The sequence below is a fragment of the Pleurodeles waltl genome, chromosome 7, assembly GCF_031143425.1.
Source record: "Pleurodeles waltl isolate 20211129_DDA chromosome 7, aPleWal1.hap1.20221129, whole genome shotgun sequence".
Classification (NCBI taxonomy): Eukaryota; Metazoa; Chordata; class Amphibia; order Caudata; family Salamandridae; genus Pleurodeles; species Pleurodeles waltl.
In genome coordinates this window covers 11,259,665-11,272,412 of record NC_090446.1, presented here as the reverse complement: position 1 = coordinate 11,272,412, position 12,748 = coordinate 11,259,665, and the positions used below count along the sequence as shown (strand labels likewise).

At 49.7% G+C, this 12,748-nt stretch overlaps 13 non-coding genes across 13 annotated transcripts; all 13 read right to left on the bottom strand.

The window, feature by feature from the left end:
• Positions 1-661: 661 nt before the first annotated feature.
• TRNAS-CGA (transfer RNA serine (anticodon CGA)) lies at positions 662-743 on the bottom strand. Its single transcript has one exon. It is a non-coding gene; the product is annotated as a tRNA-Ser (tRNA).
• A 570-nt stretch (positions 744-1,313) lies between these two features.
• On the bottom strand, positions 1,314-1,395 carry TRNAS-UGA (transfer RNA serine (anticodon UGA)). Its single transcript has one exon. It is a non-coding gene; the product is annotated as a tRNA-Ser (tRNA).
• A 222-nt stretch (positions 1,396-1,617) lies between these two features.
• TRNAS-AGA (transfer RNA serine (anticodon AGA)) lies at positions 1,618-1,699 on the bottom strand. The gene has a single exon. It is a non-coding gene; the product is annotated as a tRNA-Ser (tRNA).
• A 1,852-nt stretch (positions 1,700-3,551) lies between these two features.
• On the bottom strand, positions 3,552-3,633 carry TRNAS-CGA (transfer RNA serine (anticodon CGA)). Its single transcript has one exon. It is a non-coding gene; the product is annotated as a tRNA-Ser (tRNA).
• A 570-nt stretch (positions 3,634-4,203) lies between these two features.
• On the bottom strand, positions 4,204-4,285 carry TRNAS-UGA (transfer RNA serine (anticodon UGA)). Its single transcript has one exon. It is a non-coding gene; the product is annotated as a tRNA-Ser (tRNA).
• A 222-nt stretch (positions 4,286-4,507) lies between these two features.
• Positions 4,508-4,589, bottom strand: TRNAS-AGA (transfer RNA serine (anticodon AGA)). The gene has a single exon. It is a non-coding gene; the product is annotated as a tRNA-Ser (tRNA).
• A 1,852-nt stretch (positions 4,590-6,441) lies between these two features.
• TRNAS-CGA (transfer RNA serine (anticodon CGA)) lies at positions 6,442-6,523 on the bottom strand. The gene has a single exon. It is a non-coding gene; the product is annotated as a tRNA-Ser (tRNA).
• A 570-nt stretch (positions 6,524-7,093) lies between these two features.
• TRNAS-UGA (transfer RNA serine (anticodon UGA)) lies at positions 7,094-7,175 on the bottom strand. The gene has a single exon. It is a non-coding gene; the product is annotated as a tRNA-Ser (tRNA).
• Positions 7,176-7,397: 222 nt separating this feature from the next.
• Positions 7,398-7,479, bottom strand: TRNAS-AGA (transfer RNA serine (anticodon AGA)). Its single transcript has one exon. It is a non-coding gene; the product is annotated as a tRNA-Ser (tRNA).
• A 1,852-nt stretch (positions 7,480-9,331) lies between these two features.
• TRNAS-CGA (transfer RNA serine (anticodon CGA)) lies at positions 9,332-9,413 on the bottom strand. Its single transcript has one exon. It is a non-coding gene; the product is annotated as a tRNA-Ser (tRNA).
• A 570-nt stretch (positions 9,414-9,983) lies between these two features.
• TRNAS-UGA (transfer RNA serine (anticodon UGA)) lies at positions 9,984-10,065 on the bottom strand. Its single transcript has one exon. It is a non-coding gene; the product is annotated as a tRNA-Ser (tRNA).
• Positions 10,066-10,287: 222 nt separating this feature from the next.
• On the bottom strand, positions 10,288-10,369 carry TRNAS-AGA (transfer RNA serine (anticodon AGA)). Its single transcript has one exon. It is a non-coding gene; the product is annotated as a tRNA-Ser (tRNA).
• A 1,852-nt stretch (positions 10,370-12,221) lies between these two features.
• Positions 12,222-12,303, bottom strand: TRNAS-CGA (transfer RNA serine (anticodon CGA)). Its single transcript has one exon. It is a non-coding gene; the product is annotated as a tRNA-Ser (tRNA).
• Between the last annotated feature and the right edge of the window lie 445 nt (positions 12,304-12,748).

Below are 12,748 nucleotides of genomic sequence, written 5' to 3'. Positions count from 1 at the left end.
AGCAAGGCCGTGTTGGGCCAGTCCCAAAGCAAAGGCGAGCTCCTTCAGCAGGAGTCCATTTATGCGAGGGACCCTAAGTTACTCAGGCATATATAATAATCACCTTTAGCCCTTATAGAGAGGTTTTGGCCGATCGGGGCCAAAGGGGCGGTGGGGTCAGAAGGCTCAGGGTAAGGGCCTCAGTAGCCTCACCTCTCTTGTTGCCCTAGGTTGCACTGTGGTCTGGGACCTGGCCAAACGCCAATCCTTTTTAACCACACCTGCAGCTCTGCCTAGGCCGAGAAGCAACAGCAGAGAGCTTCCTTCCTGCCCCTTCCTGTGCTTCCCACCAACCTCCTAAATTGACCCCTGTAGAGGAGCTAGCTGCCTTGTCCTTCCCAACAACAATTTATCCAGGCACTCACCCCAGACAGCAGGCTCGAAAAGCACAGGCAAGGCTTCTCTGCAGCTCCCCAAAATAGACAGATACAGTGTCTGAGAAGCTGTAGGCCTGGGCAGCGTACTCCTTGAGAGTTTTCATGCTGGCATTGCACAGTGCATTGTTTCACATTCTTGTCTTTGTTTTACCTGTGCTCTCAACGTTGTTGAATAATACATGCTTATTCCTGGGAAAGGAGGCATCCAAGGAAAAACCTAACACATCATTGTGAAAGAGCACCGACGTAGTCGGCAGGATTTGAACCTGCGCGGGGACACCCCAATGGATTTCGAGTCCATCGCCTTAACCACTCGGCCACGACTACTCACGAGGGGTGGCTGCCACTTAAGCTGAGGTTCTCACTCTCACAGCAGTCTTTTTCTTTCCCTCAGTTCACTCTGCTCCACTGCCTTCCCATCTTTGCCTATCCGTTCTACTGCAAAAAATACACTCGGTCCATACCTGCATACTGACGTGACTCAAAGGCACTATTATAAAGTTCATGTTCCTGGCCAGAGAAAATCAAAAAGGAGGTTGTAAAAGAATGCAGTTATGACACTTTAGGAAAATAATGACACTGTCAGACGCCCCAATAAGGCTACTTCCTTCATGCATCTGATACCTCAGATGGAACTTACTGGCGAGATGATAACTGAAGTTCTTTCCCAATCTCCTTGGCTATTACTCGACATGTGTCTTCTCGACAGCTGGGGTGCACAAGTGGCAGGAGTGCCAGACAGGTAGTCTCATGCCTTCTCCGGCCACTCTTTTGATCCCATTCCCTGCCCAGTGTTTCGCCTTCCTTAGCTCTATTGAGAGTGATAGCTATATTCGGCCTGCTTGTGCAGATGCCATTTAATATGAAGTATAAAATATCACCAAAGGTGAAGTAGCACGTAGTCGGCAGGATTTGAACCTACGCGGGGAGACCCCAATGGATTTCAAGTCCATCGCCTTAACCACTCGGCCACGACTACTTGCTTAAAGCTATGGTCCATTTTCAACGTAGCTCGTTTCTATTTCTGCTGGCGGTCTAGCCTCTGGACAGAAGCAGTCCTTTTCTAGAGAGGAAGGCCACAATGGCAAAAGTTTGAGCCCTCCCAGGCCGCTGACCCTATTAGTCCTGCTTTTGGAGCCCGCATTTATGCCAGAAGGTATTTCAAAGAATTATGGGAAAATACTGTTCACAAAAGGGACAGCGTAGTTGGCAGGATTCGAACCTGCGCGGGGATACCCCAATGGATTTCTAGTCCATCGCCTTAACCACTCGGCCACAACTACCCACACAAGTGAATCTCAACAGGGCACTTTACCTCCATCCGTAGTCTTTTTTCTTTCCGTTCACTGGACCATTTTCCCTGCTCTCCTATACATCATTCCTATTCCACAGAAGACTTTCTAAAGCGTCTCAAGCTAAAAGCAGGCATGCATGTGAAATTAGCACTCCTTGTATGTTCATGTTTTGAGACGGGGGAAAAAAATCAGGCCGGAAGAGGTGGTAGCTTTAACGTCAGGGAGATGGCAGCCACGATAGGCACCATGGCAAAACTTCTGTCTTGGAGGCCATGAATGGACTCCACAGAGAGACGGGTTGGTCTTTACAGGTATGAAAAGAAGTGCCTCGTCCAATCTAGGGCCTGTGGCTAGGCGTTTCCTGAGCTGAATTCTCCTTGGAGGAGAGTGGGCGTGTTCAGTTTCTCTGCAGACTAGTGCCTGACAGGTGAGGGAGGGGGAGCAGGATGCATTTGGCCTGGGTTCATATCTTTCTTCTGTGGCTTTAATGGTCTTTGCTTCATATTCTGTTTTACTGACTGCTTTGCATAGAGGCTGCTCCCTTGTTCTCCCACGCAGGAGGCCCTGAAGAGGAATCCCAAAAATGTCATCTGACGTAGTCGGCAGGATTTGAACATACTCGTGGAGACGCCAAATGATATCTAGTCCATCGCCTTAACCACTTGGTAACGACTACTTGGCTCTGCAAGCGGTGCCCCTTTCAACATAGCCCTTCATGTCTTCACAGGCAACCTCACTGGCTCCAGTCATTCCGCTCTGCTCCTTCCTCTTCCTCAGCAATCCTTTGCACTGGCAAGGTGCTTCTCAAAAAACAAATATAGGCACTCCTGCCAATCCACAAGTATTCCGAAGGCTTTGCTGAGGCCCTCTGCAGCCCTTCTTCTTTACAGCACATCAACTGCTGACCTTTGTTTGCCCTAAGGCTTCTGCTTCCATATTGGAGTCATCCCAGGCTTTGGTGATCCCAGCCGTCAGCCCAGCACCTCAGTTGAGCCTTTGAAAGGCTGTCAGGCCCTGCTCCTCTTTCTGTCTTGATATTCTAGCCACATTACTTAATAGGTGAGTGGAGGCGGGCCCAAGAGAGGGTAGTCTCTATGCAAATGAAGTGCTTGGGCATACCTGGGAGTGTCCTTCTGCAAGCCATTCAGCCTCCTGGCTGGTGGCAGGTTTGTTGAGGAGAGCAAGGCCGTGTTGGGCCAGTCCCAAAGCAAAGGCGAGCTCCTTCAGCAGGAGTCCATTTATGCGAGGGACCCTAAGTTACTCAGGCATATATAATAATCACCTTTAGCCCTTATAGAGAGGTTTTGGCCGATCGGGGCCAAAGGGGCGGTGGGGTCAGAAGGCTCAGGGTAAGGGCCTCAGTAGCCTCACCTCTCTTGTTGCCCTAGGTTGCACTGTGGTCTGGGACCTGGCCAAACGCCAATCCTTTTTAACCACACCTGCAGCTCTGCCTAGGCCGAGAAGCAACAGCAGAGAGCTTCCTTCCTGCCCCTTCCTGTGCTTCCCACCAACCTCCTAAATTGACCCCTGTAGAGGAGCTAGCTGCCTTGTCCTTCCCAACAACAATTTATCCAGGCACTCACCCCAGACAGCAGGCTCGAAAAGCACAGGCAAGGCTTCTCTGCAGCTCCCCAAAATAGACAGATACAGTGTCTGAGAAGCTGTAGGCCTGGGCAGCGTACTCCTTGAGAGTTTTCATGCTGGCATTGCACAGTGCATTGTTTCACATTCTTGTCTTTGTTTTACCTGTGCTCTCAACGTTGTTGAATAATACATGCTTATTCCTGGGAAAGGAGGCATCCAAGGAAAAACCTAACACATCATTGTGAAAGAGCACCGACGTAGTCGGCAGGATTTGAACCTGCGCGGGGACACCCCAATGGATTTCGAGTCCATCGCCTTAACCACTCGGCCACGACTACTCACGAGGGGTGGCTGCCACTTAAGCTGAGGTTCTCACTCTCACAGCAGTCTTTTTCTTTCCCTCAGTTCACTCTGCTCCACTGCCTTCCCATCTTTGCCTATCCGTTCTACTGCAAAAAATACACTCGGTCCATACCTGCATACTGACGTGACTCAAAGGCACTATTATAAAGTTCATGTTCCTGGCCAGAGAAAAGCAAAAAGGAGGTTGTAAAAGAATGCAGTTATGACACTTTAGGAAAATAATGACACTGTCAGACGCCCCAATAAGGCTACTTCCTTCATGCATCTGATACCTCAGATGGAACTTACTGGCGAGATGATAACTGAAGTTCTTTCCCAATCTCCTTGGCTATTACTCGACATGTGTCTTCTCGACAGCTGGGGTGCACAAGTGGCAGGAGTGCCAGACAGGTAGTCTCATGCCTTCTCCGGCCACTCTTTTGATCCCATTCCCTGCCCAGTGTTTCGCCTTCCTTAGCTCTATTGAGAGTGATAGCTATATTCGGCCTGCTTGTGCAGATGCCATTTAATATGAAGTATAAAATATCACCAAAGGTGAAGTAGCACGTAGTCGGCAGGATTTGAACCTACGCGGGGAGACCCCAATGGATTTCAAGTCCATCGCCTTAACCACTCGGCCACGACTACTTGCTTAAAGCTATGGTCCATTTTCAACGTAGCTCGTTTCTATTTCTGCTGGCGGTCTAGCCTCTGGACAGAAGCAGTCCTTTTCTAGAGAGGAAGGCCACAATGGCAAAAGTTTGAGCCCTCCCAGGCCGCTGACCCTATTAGTCCTGCTTTTGGAGCCCGCATTTATGCCAGAAGGTATTTCAAAGAATTATGGGAAAATACTGTTCACAAAAGGGACAGCGTAGTTGGCAGGATTCGAACCTGCGCGGGGATACCCCAATGGATTTCTAGTCCATCGCCTTAACCACTCGGCCACAACTACCCACACAAGTGAATCTCAACAGGGCACTTTACCTCCATCCGTAGTCTTTTTTCTTTCCGTTCACTGGACCATTTTCCCTGCTCTCCTATACATCATTCCTATTCCACAGAAGACTTTCTAAAGCGTCTCAAGCTAAAAGCAGGCATGCATGTGAAATTAGCACTCCTTGTATGTTCATGTTTTGAGACGGGGGAAAAAAATCAGGCCGGAAGAGGTGGTAGCTTTAACGTCAGGGAGATGGCAGCCACGATAGGCACCATGGCAAAACTTCTGTCTTGGAGGCCATGAATGGACTCCACAGAGAGACGGGTTGGTCTTTACAGGTATGAAAAGAAGTGCCTCGTCCAATCTAGGGCCTGTGGCTAGGCGTTTCCTGAGCTGAATTCTCCTTGGAGGAGAGTGGGCGTGTTCAGTTTCTCTGCAGACTAGTGCCTGACAGGTGAGGGAGGGGGAGCAGGATGCATTTGGCCTGGGTTCATATCTTTCTTCTGTGGCTTTAATGGTCTTTGCTTCATATTCTGTTTTACTGACTGCTTTGCATAGAGGCTGCTCCCTTGTTCTCCCACGCAGGAGGCCCTGAAGAGGAATCCCAAAAATGTCATCTGACGTAGTCGGCAGGATTTGAACATACTCGTGGAGACGCCAAATGATATCTAGTCCATCGCCTTAACCACTTGGTAACGACTACTTGGCTCTGCAAGCGGTGCCCCTTTCAACATAGCCCTTCATGTCTTCACAGGCAACCTCACTGGCTCCAGTCATTCCGCTCTGCTCCTTCCTCTTCCTCAGCAATCCTTTGCACTGGCAAGGTGCTTCTCAAAAAACAAATATAGGCACTCCTGCCAATCCACAAGTATTCCGAAGGCTTTGCTGAGGCCCTCTGCAGCCCTTCTTCTTTACAGCACATCAACTGCTGACCTTTGTTTGCCCTAAGGCTTCTGCTTCCATATTGGAGTCATCCCAGGCTTTGGTGATCCCAGCCGTCAGCCCAGCACCTCAGTTGAGCCTTTGAAAGGCTGTCAGGCCCTGCTCCTCTTTCTGTCTTGATATTCTAGCCACATTACTTAATAGGTGAGTGGAGGCGGGCCCAAGAGAGGGTAGTCTCTATGCAAATGAAGTGCTTGGGCATACCTGGGAGTGTCCTTCTGCAAGCCATTCAGCCTCCTGGCTGGTGGCAGGTTTGTTGAGGAGAGCAAGGCCGTGTTGGGCCAGTCCCAAAGCAAAGGCGAGCTCCTTCAGCAGGAGTCCATTTATGCGAGGGACCCTAAGTTACTCAGGCATATATAATAATCACCTTTAGCCCTTATAGAGAGGTTTTGGCCGATCGGGGCCAAAGGGGCGGTGGGGTCAGAAGGCTCAGGGTAAGGGCCTCAGTAGCCTCACCTCTCTTGTTGCCCTAGGTTGCACTGTGGTCTGGGACCTGGCCAAACGCCAATCCTTTTTAACCACACCTGCAGCTCTGCCTAGGCCGAGAAGCAACAGCAGAGAGCTTCCTTCCTGCCCCTTCCTGTGCTTCCCACCAACCTCCTAAATTGACCCCTGTAGAGGAGCTAGCTGCCTTGTCCTTCCCAACAACAATTTATCCAGGCACTCACCCCAGACAGCAGGCTCGAAAAGCACAGGCAAGGCTTCTCTGCAGCTCCCCAAAATAGACAGATACAGTGTCTGAGAAGCTGTAGGCCTGGGCAGCGTACTCCTTGAGAGTTTTCATGCTGGCATTGCACAGTGCATTGTTTCACATTCTTGTCTTTGTTTTACCTGTGCTCTCAACGTTGTTGAATAATACATGCTTATTCCTGGGAAAGGAGGCATCCAAGGAAAAACCTAACACATCATTGTGAAAGAGCACCGACGTAGTCGGCAGGATTTGAACCTGCGCGGGGACACCCCAATGGATTTCGAGTCCATCGCCTTAACCACTCGGCCACGACTACTCACGAGGGGTGGCTGCCACTTAAGCTGAGGTTCTCACTCTCACAGCAGTCTTTTTCTTTCCCTCAGTTCACTCTGCTCCACTGCCTTCCCATCTTTGCCTATCCGTTCTACTGCAAAAAATACACTCGGTCCATACCTGCATACTGACGTGACTCAAAGGCACTATTATAAAGTTCATGTTCCTGGCCAGAGAAAAGCAAAAAGGAGGTTGTAAAAGAATGCAGTTATGACACTTTAGGAAAATAATGACACTGTCAGACGCCCCAATAAGGCTACTTCCTTCATGCATCTGATACCTCAGATGGAACTTACTGGCGAGATGATAACTGAAGTTCTTTCCCAATCTCCTTGGCTATTACTCGACATGTGTCTTCTCGACAGCTGGGGTGCACAAGTGGCAGGAGTGCCAGACAGGTAGTCTCATGCCTTCTCCGGCCACTCTTTTGATCCCATTCCCTGCCCAGTGTTTCGCCTTCCTTAGCTCTATTGAGAGTGATAGCTATATTCGGCCTGCTTGTGCAGATGCCATTTAATATGAAGTATAAAATATCACCAAAGGTGAAGTAGCACGTAGTCGGCAGGATTTGAACCTACGCGGGGAGACCCCAATGGATTTCAAGTCCATCGCCTTAACCACTCGGCCACGACTACTTGCTTAAAGCTATGGTCCATTTTCAACGTAGCTCGTTTCTATTTCTGCTGGCGGTCTAGCCTCTGGACAGAAGCAGTCCTTTTCTAGAGAGGAAGGCCACAATGGCAAAAGTTTGAGCCCTCCCAGGCCGCTGACCCTATTAGTCCTGCTTTTGGAGCCCGCATTTATGCCAGAAGGTATTTCAAAGAATTATGGGAAAATACTGTTCACAAAAGGGACAGCGTAGTTGGCAGGATTCGAACCTGCGCGGGGATACCCCAATGGATTTCTAGTCCATCGCCTTAACCACTCGGCCACAACTACCCACACAAGTGAATCTCAACAGGGCACTTTACCTCCATCCGTAGTCTTTTTTCTTTCCGTTCACTGGACCATTTTCCCTGCTCTCCTATACATCATTCCTATTCCACAGAAGACTTTCTAAAGCGTCTCAAGCTAAAAGCAGGCATGCATGTGAAATTAGCACTCCTTGTATGTTCATGTTTTGAGACGGGGGAAAAAAATCAGGCCGGAAGAGGTGGTAGCTTTAACGTCAGGGAGATGGCAGCCACGATAGGCACCATGGCAAAACTTCTGTCTTGGAGGCCATGAATGGACTCCACAGAGAGACGGGTTGGTCTTTACAGGTATGAAAAGAAGTGCCTCGTCCAATCTAGGGCCTGTGGCTAGGCGTTTCCTGAGCTGAATTCTCCTTGGAGGAGAGTGGGCGTGTTCAGTTTCTCTGCAGACTAGTGCCTGACAGGTGAGGGAGGGGGAGCAGGATGCATTTGGCCTGGGTTCATATCTTTCTTCTGTGGCTTTAATGGTCTTTGCTTCATATTCTGTTTTACTGACTGCTTTGCATAGAGGCTGCTCCCTTGTTCTCCCACGCAGGAGGCCCTGAAGAGGAATCCCAAAAATGTCATCTGACGTAGTCGGCAGGATTTGAACATACTCGTGGAGACGCCAAATGATATCTAGTCCATCGCCTTAACCACTTGGTAACGACTACTTGGCTCTGCAAGCGGTGCCCCTTTCAACATAGCCCTTCATGTCTTCACAGGCAACCTCACTGGCTCCAGTCATTCCGCTCTGCTCCTTCCTCTTCCTCAGCAATCCTTTGCACTGGCAAGGTGCTTCTCAAAAAACAAATATAGGCACTCCTGCCAATCCACAAGTATTCCGAAGGCTTTGCTGAGGCCCTCTGCAGCCCTTCTTCTTTACAGCACATCAACTGCTGACCTTTGTTTGCCCTAAGGCTTCTGCTTCCATATTGGAGTCATCCCAGGCTTTGGTGATCCCAGCCGTCAGCCCAGCACCTCAGTTGAGCCTTTGAAAGGCTGTCAGGCCCTGCTCCTCTTTCTGTCTTGATATTCTAGCCACATTACTTAATAGGTGAGTGGAGGCGGGCCCAAGAGAGGGTAGTCTCTATGCAAATGAAGTGCTTGGGCATACCTGGGAGTGTCCTTCTGCAAGCCATTCAGCCTCCTGGCTGGTGGCAGGTTTGTTGAGGAGAGCAAGGCCGTGTTGGGCCAGTCCCAAAGCAAAGGCGAGCTCCTTCAGCAGGAGTCCATTTATGCGAGGGACCCTAAGTTACTCAGGCATATATAATAATCACCTTTAGCCCTTATAGAGAGGTTTTGGCCGATCGGGGCCAAAGGGGCGGTGGGGTCAGAAGGCTCAGGGTAAGGGCCTCAGTAGCCTCACCTCTCTTGTTGCCCTAGGTTGCACTGTGGTCTGGGACCTGGCCAAACGCCAATCCTTTTTAACCACACCTGCAGCTCTGCCTAGGCCGAGAAGCAACAGCAGAGAGCTTCCTTCCTGCCCCTTCCTGTGCTTCCCACCAACCTCCTAAATTGACCCCTGTAGAGGAGCTAGCTGCCTTGTCCTTCCCAACAACAATTTATCCAGGCACTCACCCCAGACAGCAGGCTCGAAAAGCACAGGCAAGGATTCTCTGCAGCTCCCCAAAATAGACAGATACAGTGTCTGAGAAGCTGTAGGCCTGGGCAGCGTACTCCTTGAGAGTTTTCATGCTGGCATTGCACAGTGCATTGTTTCACATTCTTGTCTTTGTTTTACCTGTGCTCTCAACGTTGTTGAATAATACATGCTTATTCCTGGGAAAGGAGGCATCCAAGGAAAAACCTAACACATCATTGTGAAAGAGCACCGACGTAGTCGGCAGGATTTGAACCTGCGCGGGGACACCCCAATGGATTTCGAGTCCATCGCCTTAACCACTCGGCCACGACTACTCACGAGGGGTGGCTGCCACTTAAGCTGAGGTTCTCACTCTCACAGCAGTCTTTTTCTTTCCCTCAGTTCACTCTGCTCCACTGCCTTCCCATCTTTGCCTATCCGTTCTACTGCAAAAAATACACTCGGTCCATACCTGCATACTGACGTGACTCAAAGGCACTATTATAAAGTTCATGTTCCTGGCCAGAGAAAAGCAAAAAGGAGGTTGTAAAAGAATGCAGTTATGACACTTTAGGAAAATAATGACACTGTCAGACGCCCCAATAAGGCTACTTCCTTCATGCATCTGATACCTCAGATGGAACTTACTGGCGAGATGATAACTGAAGTTCTTTCCCAATCTCCTTGGCTATTACTCGACATGTGTCTTCTCGACAGCTGGGGTGCACAAGTGGCAGGAGTGCCAGACAGGTAGTCTCATGCCTTCTCCGGCCACTCTTTTGATCCCATTCCCTGCCCAGTGTTTCGCCTTCCTTAGCTCTATTGAGAGTGATAGCTATATTCGGCCTGCTTGTGCAGATGCCATTTAATATGAAGTATAAAATATCACCAAAGGTGAAGTAGCACGTAGTCGGCAGGATTTGAACCTACGCGGGGAGACCCCAATGGATTTCAAGTCCATCGCCTTAACCACTCGGCCACGACTACTTGCTTAAAGCTATGGTCCATTTTCAACGTAGCTCGTTTCTATTTCTGCTGGCGGTCTAGCCTCTGGACAGAAGCAGTCCTTTTCTAGAGAGGAAGGCCACAATGGCAAAAGTTTGAGCCCTCCCAGGCCGCTGACCCTATTAGTCCTGCTTTTGGAGCCCGCATTTATGCCAGAAGGTATTTCAAAGAATTATGGGAAAATACTGTTCACAAAAGGGACAGCGTAGTTGGCAGGATTCGAACCTGCGCGGGGATACCCCAATGGATTTCTAGTCCATCGCCTTAACCACTCGGCCACAACTACCCACACAAGTGAATCTCAACAGGGCACTTTACCTCCATCCGTAGTCTTTTTTCTTTCCGTTCACTGGACCATTTTCCCTGCTCTCCTATACATCATTCCTATTCCACAGAAGACTTTCTAAAGCGTCTCAAGCTAAAAGCAGGCATGCATGTGAAATTAGCACTCCTTGTATGTTCATGTTTTGAGACGGGGGAAAAAAATCAGGCCGGAAGAGGTGGTAGCTTTAACGTCAGGGAGATGGCAGCCACGATAGGCACCATGGCAAAACTTCTGTCTTGGAGGCCATGAATGGACTCCACAGAGAGACGGGTTGGTCTTTACAGGTATGAAAAGAAGTGCCTCGTCCAATCTAGGGCCTGTGGCTAGGCGTTTCCTGAGCTGAATTCTCCTTGGAGGAGAGTGGGCGTGTTCAGTTTCTCTGCAGACTAGTGCCTGACAGGTGAGGGAGGGGGAGCAGGATGCATTTGGCCTGGGTTCATATCTTTCTTCTGTGGCTTTAATGGTCTTTGCTTCATATTCTGTTTTACTGACTGCTTTGCATAGAGGCTGCTCCCTTGTTCTCCCACGCAGGAGGCCCTGAAGAGGAATCCCAAAAATGTCATCTGACGTAGTCGGCAGGATTTGAACATACTCGTGGAGACGCCAAATGATATCTAGTCCATCGCCTTAACCACTTGGTAACGACTACTTGGCTCTGCAAGCGGTGCCCCTTTCAACATAGCCCTTCATGTCTTCACAGGCAACCTCACTGGCTCCAGTCATTCCGCTCACCTCCTTCCTCTTCCTCAGCAATCCTTTGCACTGGCAAGGTGCTTCTCAAAAAACAAATATAGGCACTCCTGCCAATCCACAAGTATTCCGAAGGCTTTGCTGAGGCCCTCTGCAGCCCTTCTTCTTTACAGCACATCAACTGCTGACCTTTGTTTGCCCTAAGGCTTCTGCTTCCATATTGGAGTCATCCCAGGCTTTGGTGATCCCAGCCGTCAGCCCAGCACCTCAGTTGAGCCTTTGAAAGGCTGTCAGGCCCTGCTCCTCTTTCTGTCTTGATATTCTAGCCACATTACTTAATAGGTGAGTGGAGGCGGGCCCAAGAGAGGGTAGTCTCTATGCAAATGAAGTGCTTGGGCATACCTGGGAGTGTCCTTCTGCAAGCCATTCAGCCTCCTGGCTGGTGGCAGGTTTGTTGAGGAGAGCAAGGCCGTGTTGGGCCAGTCCCAAAGCAAAGGCGAGCTCCTTCAGCAGGAGTCCATTTATGCGAGGGACCCTAAGTTACTCAGGCATATATAATAATCACCTTTAGCCCTTATAGAGAGGTTTTGGCCGATCGGGGCCAAAGGGGCGGTGGGGTCAGAAGGCTCAGGGTAAGGGCCTCAGTAGCCTCACCTCTCTTGTTGCCCTAGGTTGCACTGTGGTCTGGGACCTGGCCAAACGCCAATCCTTTTTAACCACACCTGCAGCTCTGCCTAGGCCGAGAAGCAACAGCAGAGAGCTTCCTTCCTGCCCCTTCCTGTGCTTCCCACCAACCTCCTAAATTGACCCCTGTAGAGGAGCTAGCTGCCTTGTCCTTCCCAACAACAATTTATCCAGGCACTCACCCCAGACAGCAGGCTCGAAAAGCACAGGCAAGGCTTCTCTGCAGCTCCCCAAAATAGACAGATACAGTGTCTGAGAAGCTGTAGGCCTGGGCAGCGTACTCCTTGAGAGTTTTCATGCTGGCATTGCACAGTGCATTGTTTCACATTCTTGTCTTTGTTTTACCTGTGCTCTCAACGTTGTTGAATAATACATGCTTATTCCTGGGAAAGGAGGCATCCAAGGAAAAACCTAACACATCATTGTGAAAGAGCACCGACGTAGTCGGCAGGATTTGAACCTGCGCGGGGACACCCCAATGGATTTCGAGTCCATCGCCTTAACCACTCGGCCACGACTACTCACGAGGGGTGGCTGCCACTTAAGCTGAGGTTCTCACTCTCACAGCAGTCTTTTTCTTTCCCTCAGTTCACTCTGCTCCACTGCCTTCCCATCTTTGCCTATCCGTTCTACTGCAAAAAATACACTCGGTCCATACCTGCATACTGACGTGACTCAAAGGCACTATTATAAAGTTCATGTTCCTGGCCAGAGAAAATCAAAAAGGAGGTTGTAAAAGAATGCAGTTATGACACTTTAGGAAAATAATGACACTGTCAGACGCCCCAATAAGGCTACTTCCTTCATGCATCTGATACCTCAGATGGAACTTACTGGCGAGATGATAACTGAAGTTCTTTCCCAATCTCCTTGGCTATTACTCGACATGTGTCTTCTCGACAGCTGGGGTGCACAAGTGGCAGGAGTGCCAGACAGGTAGTCTCATGCCTTCTCCGGCCACTCTTT